Here is a 25,353-nt window from a genome sequence, read left to right on the forward strand (position 1 = left end):
CATACGTCTGAAATCACACATAACGTAATAGTGTAGATGTGGAATCAACTGAAACACAGCAAATTTACTCATTTACTTGAAACGATTACACAGCCTAATGTTAAACAAGACTACTCCACTTTAAAAACTTAAGATGAATAATATTCCTGTAATCGTTTAACCATTATTTATCATGTAATATTTTTTTTTTTTTTTTTTTTTTGCCGTGGGACACAAAAGGCGTTTTCTCAGTATAGTCTTATGCTGTGAGTGACTGACAATAGAACCGTAAAATACATATATATATATATATATATATATATATATATATATATATATATATATATATATATATATATATATATAAACGCAACATAAATTGTAAATTGTAATTTTCCTACGAATTTCTGTCCATTAGGTTGTATATATACTTTTTATATTTTCTATAAAATGGTTATGTTTAGGGTTGGGGAGGTCGTGGGCCATGGGCCGTGCAGGTAACCAGGGCAGAGCCGGCCGTTCAGGTGACCAGGGTGGAGCTGGCCATTGAGGTGATCAGGGCGGAGCTGGCCATTCAGGGCGCCATGGCGGTGCAGGTAGTTCAAGGTGCCATGGCGGTGTGGCCTCCGTGGCCTATGCCCAGCATCTATCCAAACGTACAAAAAATATGTTTTGTACCTGTAAATGTTACGTATTAATACATACGTATTAACGAGACCAGTACAGTACAGTACAGTAATGTACAGCATTTTTTAGTGCTGCAAGAACGGTGCTATAATAGATAGGTCCTTTTTTAGTCATTTATTTATTTATTCATGTCAGACACATTTCTAATGGGCTAGTTGCATATGGTGGCCATGTTGGATTTCCGGTCTAGCGAGTGTGTGTATAGAAATTCTGGTTATGCCTGACGCTGTTGCAGAGAGCCAGAGAAAGCTGATCTACACTTAAAATCCTACTGAGATCTGTATTACTGTTACATGAGCCAGTGACATTTGAAACTCATGTTTGCATCAGGTGAATGAATGAAATACACTTTACTGTCCACAGGGAGAACATTGTCTTGTACTTGTGGTACATACACATACACAGTGTTTAATGCTGCCTTGACATGCTATCAGAAATTTCCTACTTCCCACTTCTTAAGTTGTGATCACCAGCTCGTCACGTTCTTTGTTGTCACGTGTTGCTTTGTTATCACAAAAAATAGATATCATCCCAGATAGCTACATTGTATCGACCCAGATCTAGCACACATATTGCATGGAATGATGGCACTTGGGGCTCCACTCCCGCTTGCCAGATCTCAGGCCATTGGAATGCCATGTCAGCCAAGCGCAAAGCAAATAAACCACAACTGTACCTTATCTGGGCCACAAAATCTATATATATAGATAGTAATCTCAGCCTTAACAAGCCTGTTGACAAGCAGAATCACCGAAGGCTTGGAAAAACAAGAACAGATAAACGAGATGAGAAAAAACACAAAAACTACATCTGACTTTCAGCCACAGCCTTAGATGAAATGAGCTGCAAATCAAAGAACACATTAAATCTCTTAAAATCTTAGCAGAGAATGATTAAACAACTCCAAAAACAATATAACAGCTTCACTTATTAATAACCAGTTTGACTTTATTTCTCTCATGTCTACAAAAGTTGTGAATTAACAGAGGTATATGCAATGCTTTCATAACTTAATGGGAACTGCAAAATGTTCTTAGAGCATATTTTTGTTAGTTAGGATAGTATGCATTCCTATATATGATGTCACAATAAATGTGAGTCCTGACGGTTTCAGAAACACATGCACTGTTGCAAAACAAAGACATTTTTCAGCCCTGAAATGACCCTCATCTCAATCTGATCTCATTCTGAGGCTGAAAATGGCATGAACAGGGAGATGTTAATCATAAAAACATCCAGACACAACAGCAGTGTTTCTTCATGTTTCTTCATTTTTAGCTTCTGTCAGATCAGTGTTCACATAATATTTATTATACAAAGGGCAACATTATTTCTGTTAATAAAAAGCAATAAAATAAGTGTAAATCAACACAGAAAGTATGTCAGATTGATTCAAATTGACTGATATTCTGAATAAAAAAAGTTTTTTTATTTTTTTTTATTTAGCTGTACAGTGAAAATGAAGTAATGTGGCACTGGATGAGAATCTATGAATATACTAGCAGCGTGTGTGTGTGTGTGTGTGTGTGTGTGTGTGTGTGTGTGTGTGTGCATGTTTTCTTGTTTGTTTTGCTTGTATTAAGTCAGACAGCAACAAGACAGTGGGTTTGTTTAGTCTCATAAACCTTGAAAAACAACCTAAACAGAAAGTTAAGAGATGTTCAGATACAGCAATCACAGAGAGACAGACAGTTAAGCAGACAGTGTGAGGGAAGACGTGCCTCTCTGCTCATGTGACTTTCATGTTTTCTTTTTTGTATACTGACACACGAGCAGGATTATGTTGTGTTGGTTTAGATAAACACAGATTCACAGGCGAATGAAACTCCGACAGAAAATGACAGAGGGTTTCTGAGCTAAAGCAGGTCAAAACACAACAAACAATTTGTCACACACACTGGACACATTAAATTAGCTGTGAGAAAGAAAGAGGGAACAAGCAACAACCCAGCTAACATTCTCAGAACTTTGGCTAACATTCTGGCAAGGTTCTCTCAAAGTTATGAACAAATGTTCTTCCAGTAACATTAATAAAAGATTTGTAGTTAAAGTAACTTTAACTTTAATAATGTTCTCAAAATGTTAGCACAACATCATTTATACATTCTTCATAGAGCATTTTTTTGTTGTTGTTGAAACATTTAAGTTGGATGTTCATCTAACCTTTTTTCTTACTCGTTTCCGAATGTTCAGAGAACATTCAAAAGTAACGTTCTCAATCCCATAATGTCTGAAGAATGATAAAATGCACTATTCCCTTAACATTCGTAAAATCAAGAAAAATGTTTTTAAAACACTTATTTTTTTTTTTTATCCTTTAATATCTTATGTAACAACATACAATGTCTTCAGTAACACTATTGCAATTGATGAAAAATAATTTATTTAAGAGAAGTCGAGTGTCAAAAGCCCAACTACTGAAGACACTAATCACCATAATGGTGACTTTAATACCTGTTTATTCTCAATATGAACTTTTGTAGGCTTTAGATAGAAATAAAGTCAAACTATGGCAGCAAGATTATGCGTGATATAATTCCCTAAATTCAAGTACTAGAGAAACAGGATCCAATGTCTTCTGAAGCAAAATAATAGGAGTGTGCAGGAAAATACTAATAATTTTAACTTTTTTTAACTATAAATCAATGCTTCCAGTCTACCAACATATGAGCGATCACACATGGTGGACATTGTGATGCATAAGTGTGTTGTGAGAGCTTGTGAGAGAAGTGACGGTCCTCCAAGATTTTGCATTAGTTATAGCGCAGACTTCACATCACACTTACGTAATTACGATTACTAAACTTGTGAACACATCTAGGACAGTTGGCTGGAAGCGATTTTCTTACACACACCCATCGTTTCGCTTCAGATGACACAGATTCATCCACTGGGGTCATATGGATTACCTTCACGACTGATGTGTGTGGTTTTATGAAGTTTCAACTGAATGACAGCCTTTCGCATTATATGGACTCACAGAGATGCATTATTTTACCTAAAAATCTTAGTTTGTGTTTATCTGAAGAAAGAAACATTGGGGATGACATGAGGGTGAGTAAATGATGAGAGAACTTTCATTTTGGTGTGAACTATCCCTTTAACTTTTCTTTTGTAGTATTTTTTTAATTATATGTGGAAAATTAACAATTGCAATGGTCAGAAAACAAACCAAACTTGCAAGAATTTAAAATTTCAGGATTGTACAACTGTGTAAGAAAGCCAAACCAGTATGTGGGTTTTGAGGCAGTGCACTGGGGCTCTTTGAGGGCCCATGAGGTCTTTAATGGCCACTAAGGGCCCTAGCCTATTTCTCAGCACCAGAACATCATAAACACATGGAGCCCTTCTCATGTGTGTATATGGCAAACATCCTGGTGCTCAGAGTTTCCATATCAAGCACCACTCCTTAATAGTAAATAAAACACATCAGAAAAATCAAACTGAATGCTTCTGTGTTTTTCAGAATCAGTATGATGACAATAGGCATCAAAGGCATTTTGTCCATATACTACAAGAACACACAACAGAATGCTATAATGCTTTATTAATCATGCCAATAAAGCCATTTGAATCTTGAATCTATTAATCTAACTTATAACAATGTAAAAGTATAAATGGTAACGCTTTAGATTACAGCCCAGAAAGTACTGTGTAATTACAACGAATTTACAGCGTAACTTTCAATAATTATAGTGTACCTAGAGTAAGTAGGCTACGTGTAAGTATAGGGGAACAATATGTAAAGTCTTGGAAATAAAGGAGTAACAACCAGGAAAATAACAAATTATTCATACTGTAAGTATTTTAGAACTAAGAGGTACTTATACTATTATGATAGACAACAATCTTACGTTTGGGAGCAATTTAGCGAGAAAGTGCACTGATTAAGTTGTTTCAAGGCAAGTAGAAAGAACTATTACAATCTTTTTTTAATACATGGGGAAATATACTTTTGTTTCATGTAGTTACAGGGTAAGTATGATATTGCGGGCTGTAAATTAAAGTGGTGCTTGTTACACTCTAAAACAACTTATTTCAAAACAAATTTAAAGTTACAACACTTCTTATTTGTTTCTCTTGCTTGGCTTCCTCTTTCTCTTGTTCCTCTTCTTCTTTTTCTTTCTTGCCACTGATGAATCTTATGAAATTTAAATAAGAAATATGAATCTTAAGAAATTTACAGCTTAACTTTTGATAATTATAGTGTACCTATAAAGTATACTTTATAGGTACACTATAATTATCGAAAGTTAAGCTGTAAATTCATTGTAATTACGCATTACTTTCCGGGCTGTAATCTAAAGCGTTACCGTATAAATATATAAAACAACAAAAATGTATGTGTGCCAATAAATTCAAAAACTTCAATTAAATAAAAACAAGCAACGTACACAGCCAACATGCCTGTATGCCTGTAAACAAGCAACGTTTGAAAAGGCTGTGAGTTTGGGACTTTTGCTTTCTTTCTCATATTCAGTTTCTCTGTAGGTCAGTGTAATGAAGGGTCGGCAGAGCGGGGATCCATTTGCAGCTTTATTTAGAATAATCACCAAGGCAGACAGGGGCAAAGGCAAAGACATAAACAGGGACAGGCAATGGTCGAGGCAGGCGGCAGACAAACGATGTCGAGTCACAGGCAGAGGTCAGGGCAGGTGGCAAGCAAACACAATCCAATACACAGGCAGCGATCAGGGCAGGCAGCAAGGAATCACAGAGAATAAACAATCCAACGGTAACAAGGAAACAGTCCACAAGAAAACGCTCAGTAATGATCACCGGGGCAAATCAAGACTTCGCGGTGAGTGTGTGTGTGTGTGGCTTAAATAGTGTGGGTGTGATGAGGTGCAGGTGTGTGCGTAATCAGTCCCAGGAATGAGGGCCTATGGGAAACGTAGTCCGAATGGGAGCAGTCAATATTCAGGTGATTATTGTGGAGTGTGCATGTGATTGGCAGGGAGGATAATGGGAAATGGAGTCCAGGAACTGACAGGAACAGACGGTGATCGTGACAGTCAGAATGAGGATGTTACGGGTGACAAAACCAAGTCATGATGCATACGGAACACAACATACTTGCCCACTCACCTGCTCATCTAGTCTAAGAACAATCCTCTCTGAATCTCTCATGAGTTTCTCCTCCCATCAGAGAATATCACCCTTGAGTCTCTCAGCACAACAGTCTGAACAGTCTGTCAGGATGAAAACAAGAGAGAGGAACTATGAAGCAGATCATTCTGGATTGAGCCCAGATAAGAAAAAGAAAACCGGTAATTTCTTGTTGAAAATCTCTTTGTTAATTAATTTTTGAAAAACATTTTAAAAAGCCAGGTTGTATTTCCCTGTTGTTTTCAGTCCTCTATCACTCTTTAATTGTTCTCTGTAGGTCATGAATGAGGTTGTTGCTGGAAATTCAGCTTTCTTGTCCTTCTGTTTCAGTGATAATGAACTACAGTCAAGACATGACATTTGTATTAAAGACTCAGTGACAGCAGGATCAGCCATCATTCTTCAGAGAAATGTTTCACTTGAGGATCAGGATCCAGAAAACAATGTTTTCCCAGAAGAGTTTAAGATAGGAAGCTTCAATCTCATACTCATGTAAGTCTGAGTACATTTATTCATTCAATTTACAGCTGTTCATTTCACTTATTGGATCAAACATTACATCAGGCATAATTATACCGGTAACACTTTACAATAAGGTTCATTAGTTAAACATTAGTTAATGTATTAACTAACATGAACTAACAATGAGCAATACATTTGTTACTGTATTTACTAATCTTTGTTAAAGTTAGTTAATGAAAATACAGTTGTTCATTGTTAGTTCACAGTGCATTAACTAATGTTAAAGTCCCCCTGTAGTCAATTATTTTATCCCTTAAGACTCATCTTTGATCACCAAAATGACATATTTAAAAAAAAAAAAAAAAAATCGCACGCACACTTGGCACAGCCCTTGCGACGGTTCTTTCATTAATTAATATGAATTAGTATGATTAGCTTTTTGCTTGACTACGTTATCAAACAGCTAATAATGTGTTGCTAATGTTACATAAACCATGTTCCTGTTCTTCATCTCAGAGTCTTACAGCTGCCTTCTAACAATCAGTAGCCTATCCTTACAAAGGCTTTGAACAACTCAGAACATCAGTGGAGAAAGGCATACAGTTCATCATAACATAGTAATAGACTCGGTATATTGCTATATCTACACAATTTTTCATATCAACAGAAAATATACCGGCATAGTCTGGCTTCTCTTGAGACTTTCCTGCTTCAGAGCAGTCATAGTTAATGATATGCTAAAGCCTGCCAGCACATTGTTGTGATTGGTTACAAGATAGTCTGTGACGTCACAAACACCCACGATTTTAAACCGCGGGTTTTAGACTGTCTTTGGTTTACTGCAGTTTCAAACATAAAATACTCAGCAATGGTGCTGACTTATGAATTTGCACATGGTTTGTCTTAAAGCATATTAAAAACACTACATAGACATATAAACAACATTAAAAACTTGATTTTCACCACAGATGTTACATTAGCTGGTTGTAAGTATACGCATGACGAAGGAGATCAAGGAAAACAGTCTTTTAATAAATCCACAGGCAGGTTCACAGGAGAGACAACCACACTAGACACAAACGATACCGGACAACACTGGACTGAAAACACAGGGCTTATATACACAGGATAACAAGGTGGGTGATGGAACACAGCTGGTGGTGATAATGAGGTGATCAGTAACTCAGGGAACAAACTAGTGGCGGGAAATGGCACAACACAAGTCCAAAACAGAGTGCACATGTAACATATCGCCCCCTCCCGGAAAGGCGCGTCCTTGCGCCGTGGAGAGGGGAAGATGAAGATGGGATGCTGAAGATGGTGTAGGAGGCGGCTCAGGAGGCGGACGGCTAACCGGGAGGAGGCGAAGTACAAGATTCCAGGGTGGTGCAGGTGATGGAGAAATCCAGGGAGGTGCAGATGGTGGTGAAGACCAGGGAGGTGCCTTGAACAGAGGAAGAAGTATACCCATCCAGGCCACAGCCAAGACTGCGCCCCATGGCGGCGTCGCAGGCGGGAGGAGCCATGGTGATGTAGTCATAGACGCCACCATGGGGACGACCAAAAGCAACGATGACATCAGAGTTGGAGCCCACCATGCAGCTGGAGCGCCGAAGACTCGAAGGGACCCCGATGGCCTGGGCGACCACGACTGAGCCGTAGCGACGACCCCCCGAGGTGGAAGCAGGGATCCAGAGGGTAGAGGTGGAGCTGGAGCAACCGAGGGCAGAGGTGGAGCCTGAGGGAGGGCAGAGCTAGCCGTAGCAGAAGGGCTGGAGGGCCAGAGAGCAGCGAATGGCCTGTAAGTCCGCAGCAGAGACGTGGCGATGTCCGATCCAGGCGGAGCCGAGGGAACCCAGTGAGGCCGAATGCCCGATGGTACCTGCTGACGACGAGGGTGGAAGGAGCGTAGGTGTAGGAGCCAGGTCGACGGGTCGAGGGGGAGTGGAGAGCTCTGAGGCTGGAGGCAGAACCCCAGGCTCCTCACGCCCAGGAGGAGGTGGCTCCCAGCAGTCCCGAGGTGGATCCCCACCACTGAGAGGAGATGGAGAAACTGAAGGGCTGATGGGAGACAGCGATGACTGGGTGACAGGCGTGGCTTGGGACAGAAGAGAGGTTTGGAGAGTGCAACAAAATCCTTCAGAAGATGAGCGAGTCTCAACATGATTTTGGAGAGGTGGTGGGAGAGGGAGGCTGGGAGGGGCCAGAGAACTAGACATACACCAGGTAGATTCGGACGGTAGTAAAACAGGTAGAAGGTTAACCTCTCCTAAATCAAAAAAAGAGTCACCAGTGCATGCCAAAAACTCACTCTCAGTGGCAGGGGGTTAAAAACATGTTCAATATTAATAAAAGTGAAAATTCAGTAGAAGATCAAGAGTCTTGAATATACTGAAGTAAATTTGGTAAAAAAAAAAATATTCATGTGATTACTGACGTCACTTGTGTCTGATGTCATACATAGAATGCATGGCATATGGAAACGAAAGAGTCTTCGATACTATATATTAAAAAAAGTAGCATTTCACATTAATTCTAGAAATATTTCTATGCCATGGGTTTGTCGATGTTGACACTTTCTTAGTAGTTGCTGTGATTATGATGATCAGGTAAGTTGGATGAATTCTGAATGAAACGCTATTTGTACAAATATGTCATACTTCTTAGCAGTAACAGTCTGAGTTGTGCTGATATTTGTGTTTGGCCTGCTGTGTTTTGGTTGTCAAATGCTTTATTTAAACTTTAAAAGAGAAACCTTTTAACCATCATTACATTACATTACATTAAACATGAATTGGTTCATTAATGATTATAAGGTTTATGTGCTGTAACTATTATTTTGATTTATTTGTTACCATTAGCATTTTGTATTACAGTCTTTTGTGTCCCGGTGCATGTGCAGTTAGCTTTAGATGATAGTAGGCTAGTCTTACAGTGTATTTAAGGTTTTATCAGTAGGGTAAGATGTGTGAAGATGCTTTACTTCAAAAACATTTACTGCCAAATTGGAACATATTTAGAGATGAGTTTTATACAGGATAATGATGCAGCTGTCACAGTTGTTTGCAGGAATACAGACAAAGTAAACGAATTAAGTCCCAAAACACAAAGTTTAATAACAATATTCCACTAGGCAGGCACTAAAACACACTAAACATAATGGTGACAAACAAATGGTGACATTTGTTTGGAATGAAATAAGAAAATGCCCTGTGCACAATCATCTAGTAATGGCATTAAAGGTAGCCTTCTTTGAGCTTTAAAAAAGATGCACAACTATCATAAAAAAATCCCATGCGACTGCCCGTGAACTAGTGAGAGCAAATAATGTAGGCCTTCCTAAATCAATAGGCATATATTATTATTTTCTGTTCATGTTAATAGCTGGCAGGGACTTTTGCTTGGTCCTAAAGCCCTCGTTTTATGGTTAGTTATTTCCCTCGTGGTGTCTGCGATTAACCAAATTAAACTTCTTAAATGTAATTATTATTATTTAATAGTGTGTGTGTGTGTGTGTGCGCGCGCGCAGTTCCGAGGCCCATTTCAAATAAAGAGCTGGAGAAAAGTGGTAACCACTGTATGCAATTACTTTATTACTGTTTATATTTATTGATTTTAACTCATATTTCATTGGACTATTTATAAATACAATTTACCATTGAGCTTTCACATAATAATAATAATGGTTCTTTAACCGTAACTATTGTTACAGAATCATGAATGAAAACAAAATAAATCTTTGTTATTCTCAGTCCCTCAATAGTACGTTTGAAAGTGTAATGACCAAGCCTTGAGAGCAAAGTAATGGTTCAATGACTCAAAAGGCAATTTTATTATGAATTTTAGTCTAAAATATCTTTTTGTATGTTAAAAGTCTTTTAAGTCAATATCACATTTGCAATTGTGTTGACATTAAAAAAAAAAATAAAAAACCCACCACCTTTGCTTGTGTGATATTGCTTAACTATATCATAATATCATATGTTAGAAACGTGTGCAAGAACACTTGCATGGCATTTTCAATAATTCTGGTGATATTTTCACCCTAGACTCCCATTAATTTTCTGACCATGATGTGTGCGGGGCTCTTTTTCGAATGCAAGCTCGGGCCCCTTCTGTTGCAAGGTCAGTTTCAAGTGAAATGTATGTAATATGTGCTCAAAACTGGATCAACATCTTTGTAGGCCCTGGAACAACATTTCAGTCAAAAACATTTCAGTTAATCTGAACCCTACTTGTACATCAAACCCCTAAAATCAGAGTGAAATGACACATTACAAGCAATGCTGTACAAGTGCATAACTCTAACCCAATCCTATCCTAACATTAGCCCTAAACCCAACCTTGAAATCTGATTGGTAGTTATAGGGATGTTGCTGCTGGACCAACAAGGATGTTGATAGAGGAAACCTGTCCTGTCTAGTAAAATCACATTCATCTCTATGAACATATTCCTCAGGGAAAGTTGCAAATATGCTCTTTGTCACCTTGTATATCCCTAGAGTGTGTATGTGAAGTTTTAGCTCAAAATACCTCACAGATATTTATTTACAGCATGTTAAAATTGCCACTTTTTGGGGGGTGAGCAAAAACGTGCCATTTTAGTGTGCCCTTTAAATGCAAATGAGCTGCTGCGCTCGGCCTAAGAGGGCGGAGCTTCAAGTGCTCATTCTCCGGTGTCAGGAGTTTGTCAGGACGCACTATATTGTCAGAAACTGCGAATATATTCCTGCATGGAGATGGAACAGGTATAGTTTAGTTTAATTATGGTTATAACTTATATTGTCTTCTTGTTTTTATCCACTATATTAGTACAAGCCTGTTGTACCGGACCCCGTCCGAATGATGGCCAAAACTTTACCGATGAGTTTTATGACGTTTATTGTACTTCACACAAAATATGAAGCATCCGTTTTCACTCTAGAAAATCTCTGTAAGAGCTTAATAAAACACAGTGCAAGTGTGCATTAAAATATTATCCATCAACTCTCTTTCTCTCCCTTGCATTATCATCAACAAACACAGCGAAGTACACAGAAACTCTCGTTACAACTAACAGTAATCAAATATATAAAGACCTTATGCCTTTTCGGGTGGTGCTTAATAAACTGGTAAACTTTTTATCTGTAAATGAACTCCGATGAACTGTAATAAAACATTACTTTCCGGTGTTGCATGAACTCAATTGGCTAGCGACTGCTCTAGAGTGTTTGCATAAGGCGATCTGCGTTGGAGCTTGAAAAGTTGAGAAATCTTCAACTTCTGCTGCAAACAACGCAAGTGAAGCGATGCAACGGAACCCACAATTCAGTTCGGCAATGCATGATGTCACCCATTCAAAGTAAATGAGAAGCGTTAACGCCGACGCCCCGTGTGAACGCAGCGTAAACTGGATCACGAACAGTTTGTACTGATCCATCCTTGAGTAACAACTTTTTAGCACAACCTCTGTTTTGTATTGTCCCTTTATTTTGACATTCATTCACAAAGTCCGGTGTGAAATGATTCGCGCAGACATAAACAAATTTCGGTAGGATTGAGGGCGCATTTTCTTCTAAAACAAAACTAATCCACCTCGTCTTCAGCGGCTCAGATTTAGGGCGTAAATGGAGAGAGCTCCCTTACGAAAAAGAAGTATACTTCAAGTTCATTCTATCAAGTATACTTAAGTAATGTTCAAGTATATTCTTTAAGTATACTTTATGTAGTAAGTATACTAGTATCAGTGTACTAGTAGTAAACTTGTAAGTGTACTATTTTAATACCGCTTGGGACTAAATTGGCCCAATTGAAGTATACATTTATGTGTACTATAAGTGTAACAGTAGTAAACTTTAAGTACACAATTAGTTCACAGCTACATTTCTCATTTGTACTGCATCTGTAATACAGGTGAACTTGTAAGTATACAAGTAGTTTACTATTTTAATACTAGTAGTAAATTTTTAGTATATGAAAGTACACTTTGAAATATACTCTCAGTAAACTACTAGTTTTGTGCAAGTATACTTGTAAGCTTTCTTTAAGTGAACATAACATCACACTTATAGTTTACTTTTTATATATTATTTTTGCATACTACTATGTTCCTTTATTCTAGCTTCATGAATCCTTTTTTATCAACACTTAAATGTGGGTAAGTTTCATTTAAAAAAAAAAGAAAAGAAAAAAACAAAACAAAAAAGGAAACATTTTAAACAAAAAGCTGAGAAAATTGCATTTTTGTCAAAGACTATGTCCGGATGGGATTCAGAACGATGATTAAAGCACAGATGGAGTAGATCGAGCCCATAAACACCCCAAATCTTCATAGTCCTCATTTAGTAACGTTAAGGCATTTTTTGTTATATATATATATGCTGTTTAATGTTTGATGATCGCTTTACTTTACATTTGCGTGAGTAATCTTCTGTCGCTTGTTTCAGCTTCGTCTTCTCCTGCATTTTGAACCAGAGATTCTGTACTCTTTCAGAAGATGCGTAACAGCGCCCCCTACTGTATAGCCTGAAAATTCAGTCAATGGTGACGAAGGATGAAGTAGATTTGAAGTAAATTCCTACAGTATGTACACTACGAGTAGACTAGCCTACACAAAAATTCAGATACTCAGAATTAGGAATATATCTGTTTTCTTTATAAATCAATATTTTAAAAACAATGTACTTTTATACTATACTTTTATAAATATACTTTTAAGTATATCTTGATCAAAAGACTGAGTCCAAGTATAGGTCAAATATACTTAGACTTTTCTGCCAGTATAAGTCATGTATACTTAAGGGCATAAAGTATATTTCTGAGAAGTATATAAAAAGTAGACTGTAAGTATACTTTCTTATTTTTAGATTAAAAGAAGTATGCTAATAGCACACTTGAATAAGCTTGTTTTTCTAAGGGCTATGTGGATTAATCCATCCAGCTTCAGAACTCCTAAAGCGCTTTTGGAGACATTCTCGTCAGTGCAGCAATGGCGGACTGTGTACAACTCGCTGTGAACTCGCTCAGGGCGGTTCTATGTTAAAATGGCAGTGTCTGTCAACATTTGCGGGCCAGGCCTGTGGCTAATGTGACGTTACACTGCCAGGAACCTGCAAACAGCTTGTTCTGAGACACTGCTTATGATTTATGGGGATATAAAAAAAAGGAGTGGGTGGATTTTTATCACTATAGGGTGGTTGTGTTCACACACTGCCAACACACATTTATATCCAAACACCATGCAAAAGTGAATTTTGCATAATAGGTCCCCTTTAAATCAAATTGTTAATTTTAAGCATAAACAAAATATAGTGAGGTTTGTGCTGTAAACTAGAAAAAGATATTGTAGAAATACAGTGAATTTTGTCATTTACTGTCATTATCATTACAAACCTTTCTACTTCTACTAGGAGCCTCTTTCTGAATGTCTCACTGTTGTGTGGCACCCTCTACTGGATAGAGACCTGAACCAAATCTTTGAAATACTGTATACAGTGACCCTAAAATATATTTGGACACCAAAGCTACAGACCCTCAGATATGATAATAATAATAATAACTTTATTTTTATATAGTGCCTTTAAAGTAGCTTCTCAAGGCGCTTTACATAAAACAAGCAAATGAGAATACAACACACACAAAGCAAAACAAGTTATATATATATATATATATATATATATATATATATACATACAAAAGATAAAAATCAAGACAATCAAGAAAAAGCTACCCTAAAAAATTAGTTTTTAAATACGATTTAAAAATACTTAAATTCTGTGCATCTCTGATGTGAGGAGGGAGCGTAGGATGAGAAGGCCCTATCCCCTACAGAACGCAGCCGTGTCTGTGGGACTGCCAATAGACCAGCTTGTGAGGAGCGTAAGTGACGCTTGGGTGTGTATAAGGTTAAAAGTGCAGACAGATACTGGGGGGCCAGACCATGCAGTGCCTTATATGTGAGCATGAGGACTTTAAAATCAACTCGGAACCTGACCGGAAGCCAGTGCAAGGACTTGAGAATTGGTGTAATATGCTCATTTCTCCTGACTCCGGTCAGGATCCTAGCAGCTGAATTTTGCACACATTGCAGTTTGTTCAGTGTGCATTTAGGAACCCCAGCCAGAAGTGCGTTGCAATAGTCAATGCGGGAAAACACAAAAGTATTAATAAGCCTTTCAGTCACAGAGTGCGATAACATGGAGTGGAGTCTAGCAATATTTCTGAGATGAAAAAAGGAGTTCTTTACAGCGTACTGAACATAAGAGTCAAAAGACAAACTTGAATCAAATATTACTCCTAGATTTTTTAATTTGGTTTGTGATTCCAAAACAGAGCCATCTACGTTTAAAAATAGTGAACCAGCTTTACGAAGCTGATGAGAGGTGACAATAAGCAAGACCTCTGTCTTAATCCTCTTGTAATGCATCTGAAGTCAATATTCATACATAAAGACCAATTTTTTACTTTGTAAAATAAAAATCTTATAAACATTTGTAACATCATGAACATATTTAAATTTCAACAAGAAATTATTAATCTCATGATTTCTGATTTTTTTTCTTCGTCTTTTTAGATTTTGTCTCAGATGTTGCACACACACACATCTCCACCATATTCATGATGTGGAAAGGCCTAGGCAAGGCAAAGCAAAGCCTAAAGTGATGACCATAAAGAGTTTCTCACCTCAGATGTGCCTATAAAATTGTGTATTTCAAATTTTGTGCGGAATACACATATAACCGTTTATGATCAGCCCATACAGCATCAAGAAACCCAGCTGAATTTTTGAACAGTGCAGTATCACCTAAAATAGAGTCTTGTTTTTATTAGGTTTTATTATTTCTCTTTATAGTAGAATGATTTTGAAAAATAAGCAAAACTGGATGACATTTTGTTAAAGCAAGTAACACTAATACAAATTAACTAGTAAAAGTGCCTAATTAAAAAAAAAAAAAAAAATCAAATTCAAAAATTCACCATTCATAGGTATGCAGTAGGTATGTTTACATGAATAATTTTAATTCATCCTAATGAATCCAATCCGATTTCAGATTCTGAAAGTTCTGTTTATATGAAAACTAAATTTAGCAATCCGATTCACATTTTCGTTTGCATGTGTTTTACATGTATTTTAAACAAAATCTCAGTACATGCTTATTTGGGGATCTTTCAGTATCTTTGGATGGTTTGCATGGGTAACTTGTGTCCTATTGCAACTATCATATTGTTAATTTTAATGTGTGGATTGTGTATTATGCAATATATTGAAATTTGACTTTTCTGCTTTTGTTGTCACTCAATATACAATGCTTATGACAGAAGATTTTGGGTAGGAGGACAAAATTAGTTTACAGGGAACTCTTAACTGCTGATTAAGAATGTAAAGGGAGGACCTGAAGGTTGCAGGCAGAAGGGAGCCCCCAATCAAGCTCTTGGTAGAAAACATCTTTTTACGCTCAAGTCCATCACAAACATGTTCTCATTCGCACAGACAACATGTCAGTGGTAGAGTACATAAATCGCCAGGGAGGTATTCGTTCTCGCTTGCGACGAGCCTGCTGATATGGATGGATCACCATCTCTTGTCAGTTCGTGTCATTCATGTCCCTGGCTGTCTGAACCACTCTCTCCAAGCAATTTGGACTCTCTGAAAACATTTTTGTGTGTTACGGCAGTCACACTAAAGGTCTACCAGTGTCAAAACAGAAGCTATCCTACTGGGTTGTAGATGCGATAACCCTGGCTTATGATTCACAAAATGCAACTTGCCCCATAGGCATGCAAGCCCACTCCACAAGGGGTATGGCTTCTTCTTGGGAATGGGCGAGGGGTGTACCTATTGGGGATATTTATTCAGCAGCAGGAGAGGCTTTACAAAACACTTTTGCCAAATTCTACAGTTTAATTTAGATGTCTCTTCGCTAACCTCTTAAGTCCTTTCAGTACAGGAAATCTAGATGAGGTGAGCCTTTCTTATGTTATCTATTGCTTTTGCATAAGTGTCTTAGAGCTACTGTGTGCTGATAGCTGTGCTGCGGACATTGGAAATTGGTGGTAATCACTGCAGAGTCTATGATGGCCAGCTCCGCCTCTCTGGACATCCAGTGGGGTGGAGGGATAGAGCTCTCCACTCCTCTGGACGTCGTATGGGGGGGAGGTGTGGGTAGGATTAGGGTAGGATTAGGGTGTGGTTGTACATTCACTCCTCCTCGCTGGACGTCTAGCGAGGGGGAGCTAACATAAGCTCCACCCATTTGCTCTGCAGTGAACACCTTCTCACTCCGCCCCTTGTTCATGGTGTGGGGTTCCACCAGGTCCAGTAGGCTCTTATGTCACTGTATGACAGCGCCTCTGCTTATAGCATTATAGCATTGTTTGAAATTCAGCATCAAAACCATCAGTTTAGTTCTAACACGCCCTTCTTTAAAAGGGGTAATGATACTTAATGTATCAAATAATGAGACTAAGTTTGATACTTGCATGTCTCACCCATGTGAATTAAACTGTCCTGATACAATTTGTGGAGGCTCCCGTTGATCTTTGCTGATGTTGTCTTAATGAGAGAGAACCAGTTGGAGTTATAGGATCTTTGGTGAATGGAAAGACTAGGCCGCAGCCTGGCACAAGCTTGGGGTTCCTTAGAAGCTTCTAGCTCAGCATTATCTTCACATCAGAGTTTTCTCAGTAAAGGAACTACTGTGATCTTATGAAAAGTGATGGATGTCACACCCTCTGGAGATGACAGAGCCAATAAGGAGTTGTTCCTTTGGAGGGAACTTTTTATGACTTTTTGTACTCTAGCAGGATATAGCATAAGACATTGGATTGGGTGTTTGAGAGAAGAACCTTCTAGATTCTTATAATACTAATGTGTCACAGAGTTAGCAAAATGTAATGTTAATTAACAAATCAAGAACAAAGATTGGAATCCATAGAGACCAAACATGCTACCCATGTGATTTTAGTTAGCCATAGTATGCAACTCTGAAACATTAATGCAAAAGAGTTCAAAAGAGAGAATTAATACAAAGGCCAAACCCCATAAAATCATGAGAGAGCAAAATTGGATAAGTTTATGTATTTCTCAAGTGGTTATATATAGAATGCCGCTCTGCAGCGCATTATAAAGGGCGCCAGGCCCAGTTATTTTTGCACACTTGAGCGCCATTGGCCAATGCAATGGCGTTAAGCGAATCAGGCTTCAATATTCTAATGAGGAGAAAGGTGTTTCCCTAATGCATCAGCACCAGCTGTACGCAACGTCTTGTTCCCTTCTCAGAGAACCGAGGTTACGTTCAGTAACCGGAGACAATTTGTGAGCATTAGTGGAACTGAAAGTGTGAGAATAAACACAAAACACATGTGATTGTTGTCATGCGGTGAATCTGGCCAATTGTGAAATAGCTGTGGTGAAGCTGCACAGAATGAACCAACTGGCTGCTCTTGAATCACTCTCTCATTGATGTCATATATATATATATATAATCCCTGATATATACATACAAACACACACACACACACACACACACATATATATATATATATATAGTTCTAGTAGGACATTTGTGTAAGCATTTATTTAATTGGTTGAAGCCTTTGAGAATATCTCTAGATTCATATGTCATATGAAATCGCTTTGAGATTTCAGTGTCAGTTTGTTGGACATTCACAGCAAAATAAATTTCAGTATACGTGCTGTAAACATGCTTTACATGCATGCAATGCTGCAATGCTGCAATGCTGCTGTTTCCATTTGAGGTTTAGACAACTGTGAGAACTGAGCTACATAAACATAAAGGCATTGGAAAAACACTGCACTTGTTTCACAGTTAAACCTCCACTCTAAACAAAGGTGAGATTCATTGGTTGTCAAGTGCCAAAGCCAGTGGAACATGTTTCTGGTTTTGGTTTAGCACTTCAACTGAAAATAACAGTACAGTGTAATTTTTTTTCTTACTTAAAAAATTGCATAATACACATGACAAGTAATAGTACAAAAAAAAAAAAAAAAAACCCTAATATGAGGTATGAGTTATGCCAGTCCATTTCGAAAGGACCACTTTATATTTTTTTTCTTGCTTTTTTAGTTTAATTATTATTCACTTACAGTGAATCTGGCAATAGTGCTTAATGTGTGTCTGTGTTCAAACAGTCATAATCTCCTAATTGACTGTTTACATGAGGAAGTATAATATTATCACTAGAGGGACTGTAGTAATAGCTAGACAGCTAAACAAATTTCTCATATATTATTAAAAGTGACCTACTCAAACACACACAAAAACATACACACAGACAAAAATTTATTTATTCATAATGAAGCAACTTCATAATAAAGGTAGATTTTAACTGAACGTTTGAACTGTGTTCTCAGAATAAGGGTATTTTTCATAAATGTAAGGTCGGGACAAGTTGTCACATGTGTTTAAAATATTATTTTATATTAATTATATACTATTTATATATTGTGAAATGGATGTAGAACCAAATGTATTAAAGGCAGTCATATCACTTTATAATATGTATAAAATAAGTACATTTAAAGTAAAAGGATAATGTTTTTCCATCTAGAAAATATTTCTGACATTCATTTGCTAGAACATTTTTTCATTTGACCAAAATACACTAACAGATGTTTTCTCAGCATAAAATACATTTTAAAAACCCAAACAGACTCACTCTTCACACTTTCACTTTGTGAAAACACAAGGTAAACAAATGCAAAAACAACAACAAAAACCCTGAGTGCAGCGTTAGACAAAAGTAGGTTGATAAACCACAACACTTCAGTTTGTTGACTTACAATCACAGACTTTTTGATCATCATAATTTAACTGATTCTGTTTACTTTATATTCTATAAAAATTAAACTCTTCTTCGTCTAACAGTATGGAAAACTTCAGGCTTCAGAAAAATAATGAATAATGTGCACACTCTCCATTCTAAGATCAATGTATGGTATATAAAAAGAAAGATTTATCCACTGTGACAACCACTCACAAAAGTTTCAGCAGATATAGATTAAGGCAGCTATTCTAAAACAAAAGAAGTCTTCCAACTAACAAAAATAAATAGACCAACTAGCAAACATAAAAAAGTTCTTAAACACACTTCATCTGCAGCAGGGGTTTTCAAATGTTTTGATGCCATCGACCCTCAAATACGATTCACTTGCGGGACCCAATAAATACAAAGGCAGGTACTCTGCATATTTTCATGTATAAAACATTCATACAATATTCATACAATGAAAAAATAAGTGTCCACTTAATAAAAAGTAAATATTTTCCAGGTAATATTTTCTACACATTATCAGAGTACTTTTAGATGTATAAACCTGAAGAAAATAAAAGAAAATATAAATCTATAGCAGTCAATTCAATAAAATAATTGTGATTAATGCCTTTAGAAAGCAGAATGAATGAAATATGAAATTTAGTCAATTTTAACTTATTTGTATATTTATTTTTACTTTTTGCGCAGTAATTTTTCTGAACTTTCCCAAAGACTCTGATCGTTTTTTTTTTTTTTTTTTTTAGAAGTTTCAGAGTTGAACATCAAAGAAAAGTGAACAAAATAAGTATAATATCAGTCATACTCATGTGTTCATGACTTTGGCAGCTTTAGTGCAGCATAGGTGCTGTTGATTTGGCTGGAGCGAATATTTCTACGCAGCTTGGAAAAGTCCACCGTGGCGTACTGAAAGATCAATATTAGCAATTTCAGCTGCAGTTGAACAAAAATGAACTAAAATATAGAATGCTATTGTTGGAATAATAGGTCAGCAAGAATTCTCAATTATTAAAACAGAAATTAATTTTAGTTATAATTATGATTTCACATAATTTTTTACCTGTAATTGCTCCTGATGCTCTTCTATAACTTGTGTCTGCTGTAGATCAGTGTTGAGCTGTGATTGTTCTGCAGACCTTCTGATTCCAAAAACATAAACCTTTAATAGTCCTAAAATTGGAACAGTGTTTCAGATTCAGTATTTACAAAAGGTTGTATTTTTCTTTCATATATATATATATATTTATACACAACATATCACATAAATGTCACGATAATAATGAAATAGTCAAAAGCCTAAATAAAAAATCTTTACATATTTAATTAACTTCAGCTTATATTAATATTTAAACAGATGGCTGAAAATATCTCACCGATCAGCACAATGACCAGCAGCCCGTTCATCAGACCAGATATGATGATAATAATCTGACATTGTGTCTGATTCTGATCAATAAACTCCACCACTGTATGATTGTGACACTCAGTTAGTTGAGTTGATTCTGTAAAGAAAGTGTCCATAGTCTAAATACTGTTACTGTTGCAATGTGCAATGGCTAAAGAGTTATTGCACTGCAAATATTGATAACATATGATGTTATTTATGAATATAATTATGTTTTCATATCTAAAAATGTATGTAGTTAATGGCAAGTATGTAAGCAGTTATCATCAGTATGTCTTGATCACTGAAAAAGTAAATTAACTCACCATTGATGTACAGTCTGGTGCTGTTGCTGAGTTTTGGAGGTGTGCCTGTTTTCATACAGTAATAAACTCCTAATTCATCAGCTGTCACATTTATTAAAACCAGACAATGTTTAAACTGCACTGAATATTTGTTTCTGAATGTATTATTATAGTAAAAAGGTGACTTTGGTGTTGAGAATGATCGTAGAATCAATGTTGGAGGATCTGGTGTTTTCAGTAAAATCCAATAAACCTCATTTTCATCAAGATCACAGTTTATGGTCACATTTGATCCCAAATCAGTTAGTTGATCTGGTGCTGCAGCTCGACAACAGATTAATACATCTATAAGATAAAAACATAAGATTACCCACATAAACCCGTGTGACGCATAACATAAAAACGTAGCCTATAATTTTAATAATCTTACAAAGCATGTATATATAGCCATATCATATAATAAACTCACAAAGCTGAAGCTGAATGATCTTCATGTTGTTTCCAAGATTAAATCACCTCAATATGAATCTTCTGCCCGCCACACAACTTCTGCCCAAATCTACTGCAGCTCTGAAGCAAAGACAGGAAGCCAAAAAAAAAAAAAAAAAACTTCCCACATCAAGCAGAGGAAGTAAAAGTCAAATTCGTTCTGACCACACTTTTTTAACACCTAATGCCCCTATTACCATCACCACTTTGTTAATCAAGTTAAAGTGATAGTTTACCCAAAAATGAAAATTATGTCATCATTCAAGTCAGTGGGGCCCATCAACTGTTTGGTTACCCATATTCTTCAAAATACCTTCTTTTTTTTTTTTTTTCTCTGGAGAAATCGTGTGGAAATCATTGATGCTCATATGGTCACAGCTCACATTGTGTGAGAGGAATTATGACCCGAACCAATTTTAATTAAAAAAAAAAAAATTGTGGAGCCTCGATTTTGACCAGTGTATAGACTGTCTCCTATTGCCAAATCTTACACAACCACATCATATATGCTAGATATATGAATATTACTATAGCTCAGTGACTGCAACCCTACAGTGTATGCAAACACTGACAGATACACACACACACAAACATACACACATATACACTCTCTAGTTGTTTTTGTCGAATGTAAAAGCCAGGGGTGTTTACGTTATTGGGGGCCTAAAGCAAATCTCTGGGAGTGGCCCCACGCAACTGCGTGCTTTTTGCTGTTCTGTGCATTTCTCCACATCATTTGCACACTGGCCTTTTTATTTTCTTTCTTTCTTTCTTTTCTATCTGAACCTATAGCAGCAACATTGAAATTTCCAGTCTCTGTGTTTAGCGTGAAAGCGCATATGATGCCGTCGGCTCGCTGTGCAGCACAGTCCGTGTACCAGTTGCTTTGACACAATTATCAGGTTAACTAACTCGTAATAGATCACAGCCTATCGAGTGTCCGAACTCGCACAGTGTACACCCGCCTTAACTCTTTAAGCATGTTTAATATTTTATCACGTTTAAGTAGCTTTGGTAAATTTCTCAGATCACAGTTGAAATTCTCAAAACTATTGTCCAACCTCCACATCGTCCACTCACTTATTCACATCATAAAAATATTTTAACATTCTTTTTAACAACTTGCCAATGTTTTGTAACATACCTACAGTTGATTATGTACAATTTCTGCACTGTAATTCCCATATAGTGTTGCATGTACAGTTCTAATGTCAGGCTCCTGTCATCTGGGTTGGTCTTGTCTTGTTCCATACATTCATGTGCTGTGTTGTGTGTTTGGAGGGTGTTGTCTGGATCCTGGCTCCGCCTTCTTTAATGTGGAATCTTCTCTGGTTAATTTCTTCTTTTCAGTCCGTTGAGGTCAGATGTGAGTAAAGGCCCCAATATACTTCAAGCTGGTCATTTCAAACTGGTCATTTCGAACAAAATCAGGTCAAAATAAAGCTCATTTTGGGAGTTTCAGGAAAAGTTTGTTCTGGCTGGTAAACACCTTCAAACTATCATTGGTCTGTGGCGATAGTAGGTGTGGCTCTGCGGCTTCTCCTTCTTTGATGTGGAAATCTTTTTTCGGTTCATGTAGGGCCTCCCTGGATCAGATTTGTTGGTCCAGCACATCCCACAGATGCTCAATTGAAAAGAGATCTGGGGAATTTGGAGGCCAGGGCCTTTACTCTTCATCACATTCCTTAAACAATTCCTGAACAATTTTTGCAGTGTGGCAGAGTGCATTATCCTGCTGAAAGAGGCCGCTGCCATCAGTGAACACCATTGCCATGTATATGGTCTGCAACAATCTTTAGGTGGGTGATATGTGTCAAACATCTACATGAATGCCAGGACCCAAGGTTTCCCAGGAGAACATTGCCTTGGGCGCCCATGACCCTGATAGGCAGGACATCCTGTCATCCACATAAGATTACAGCAAAAGCAAACGGCAATCAATTCAATCAATTCCCGTTGGACAAAATCAAGCCTCTAATGATCCCAGCCTGTGTTCCCCATGTCTTGTGTTTAATGATTTTTATGTTGAAGTGATTTTCTGTTCTGTTCCCATTGTTAGGGGCCAAGCACCGAAGGTGCATAGGCACCTATTGTATCCATTGCCGTTCTTCTTCTTCATCTTCTTCTTCTTCTTCCACTCTGGAAGACTATGGCAGCCCATAGAACAGCTTGTGTAAAAGTTATGAGATTCGGCACACAGATAGAAGCCGGTCTGAACTGTCACCATAGCAAATTTGGAGTCTCTATCTCAATCGCTCTAGCTCCACCAACTGTCCAAATTTGCACTCACGTTTATGCTAATAACTTTTGAAATGTAAGGGCTAGAAACAAAATTCTTTTTTCCGATTCCTTGGCTCAAGATGATTCGATTGCACCCTATGTTCTCATTTTTTGTCATGAAAATTTTCCCGCAATTTTGAATTTTCCGAAAAACTTACTTTTTCGAAGTCCACCTAGACCGTTGTTCCGATTGTCATGAAAATGGAACCAGATCATCTTCAGACCATGCCGACAAAAAGTTGTGGAATTCAGGTTGATTTGTCAAACGTTTTCGAAAAAACATGAGAACGAATTTTACGTATGCCTTAAAGGAGTCTGAGAAATTTCATAAAAGTTATTTACATGCTTATAACTTTGGATGTGGTTGACTTATTTTCACGAGAGTCATCTCCTTGGATTCCTGAATCGTCACCAAGTCTAACGATACCAAACATGCTAGGTTTTGCATTATGGTTAGTGCAACGTTGTAATTTGGCATTTAAACAACATTCTCGAATATCTTAGAAACCAAAATTGAAAACATAGGTCGTTGACTATATTCTAATGGCCAAATGTCAAAATTTTGATAGTAAGTGGCAAAAAACCCCATCAAATTCAGGTATGGGTAATTTTTTATGTGTGCATACATATAAATGTCTATAACTCCTAAACAAAATGAGATATTTTCACCAAATTTGACATTCTTATGTATGGGGGCACTATGAGGACATACAAAGAATGCAGTGTGACAGCGCTATAATTGAACAAAACACAAAATTGGCTCTAACTAGTGTACTGTTGGTCTCATTGACTTCAAAATTGACATGCAGTGTCTTTGTATCAGTTGCTATCATAGCCCATTATGACATTGTTGGTCTGCTGCTAGCTTCCTTATTTGCTTCTGTTGTGCTTGGCCCCTTAATTGCTGCTTGCAGCTATATTTAGGGGCCAAGCACCGAAGGTGCGGAAGCACCTATTGTATCTGTTGGTGTTCTTCTTTTTCTTCTTCTACTGCTCTGGGAGTCTATGACAGCCCATAGAACCGCTTCCGGGAAAGTTGTGAAATTTGGCACACCGTTAGAGGCTAGTCTGAACTGTGTCCATAGCAAATTTGGAGTCTCTAACTCAGTCCCTCTAGCGCGACCAGCTGTCCAAAGCTGCACTTAGATTTATGCTAATAACTTTTGAACCATAAGGGCTAGGAACAAAATTTTTTTCTCTGATTCCTTGGCTCAAGATGATTCGATTCCTAGACAGTTGGTCCAATTTTCACCAAAATCGAATTGTATCATCTTCAGACCATTCCTGCAAAAAGTTATGGATTTCGTGTTGATAGACAAAACCGTTTTTGTATACCACAGCTATGAATTTGAGGCTTGATGCCAAAATGACTCTTGAGGCTGTATCTCTGCAATGCTTTGACATATTGACACCAAACTTTGCGAGTGTCATTGTCACCTCACTCTGACCATGCCACATTAATTTGGTCACAGCGCCACCTATTAGTCAATAGTGATTAACCAGTAAATCTTTATTTATGATTTTTAAGCTATTTTGCCTAAAAAGATCTTAATAGGTCTTTAATTGCTCACTGTTGCAGTTGGTCTAATGCTCACACCCATGTTGGCATGATCTGTTGTGCCTTCTTTGTGCTTGGCCCCGTAATTGCTGCTTGCAGCTATATTTTCTCATTGTTCCTGTGTTTAGTTCCTGTTTCCCTTGTTGCATTGCCTACCTTGTTTGTTTCCTTAGTTATCCTTGTTTGCTACCATACCTGCTCATTGTCTTCATTGTCCCTCATTAGCCCCTTGTTAACCTGTGTATTTAAACCCCAGTGTTTCCCTTGTTCATGTCTGGTGTTGTCCATGTATGGATGTATCGTGTGCATTTGTTTTAGTTTCTGTTTTC

At 37.4% G+C, this 25,353-nt stretch overlaps 2 long non-coding RNA genes across 4 annotated transcripts in view; one reads left to right on the forward strand and one right to left on the reverse strand.

The window, feature by feature from the left end:
- The first annotated feature begins 3,437 nt into the window (after positions 1-3,437).
- The window catches only part of LOC127520067 (uncharacterized), a 60,069-nt gene continuing 38,153 nt past the window's right edge, over positions 3,438-25,353 (forward strand). The window contains exons 1-4 of one of the 3 annotated variants that reach the window (XR_007932033.1): positions 3,438-3,720; positions 5,158-5,321; positions 5,367-5,936; positions 6,106-6,267. This is a non-coding gene — a long non-coding RNA (uncharacterized LOC127520067). The remainder of the gene's footprint in view (positions 3,721-5,157; positions 5,322-5,366; positions 5,937-6,105; positions 6,268-25,353) is intronic. The other 2 variants (XR_007932032.1, XR_007932031.1) reach the window with 2 other exon arrangements.
- On the reverse strand, positions 18,506-23,340 carry LOC127520069 (uncharacterized). Its single transcript, XR_007932036.1, has 5 exons — positions 21,167-23,340; positions 20,719-21,042; positions 20,382-20,510; positions 20,069-20,178; positions 18,506-19,914 (listed from the first exon to the last, which is right to left on the reverse strand). It is a non-coding gene; the product is annotated as an uncharacterized LOC127520069 (long non-coding RNA).

Source organism: Ctenopharyngodon idella, chromosome 10 (assembly GCF_019924925.1).
Source record: "Ctenopharyngodon idella isolate HZGC_01 chromosome 10, HZGC01, whole genome shotgun sequence".
NCBI classification, from domain to species: domain Eukaryota; kingdom Metazoa; phylum Chordata; class Actinopteri; order Cypriniformes; family Xenocyprididae; genus Ctenopharyngodon; species Ctenopharyngodon idella.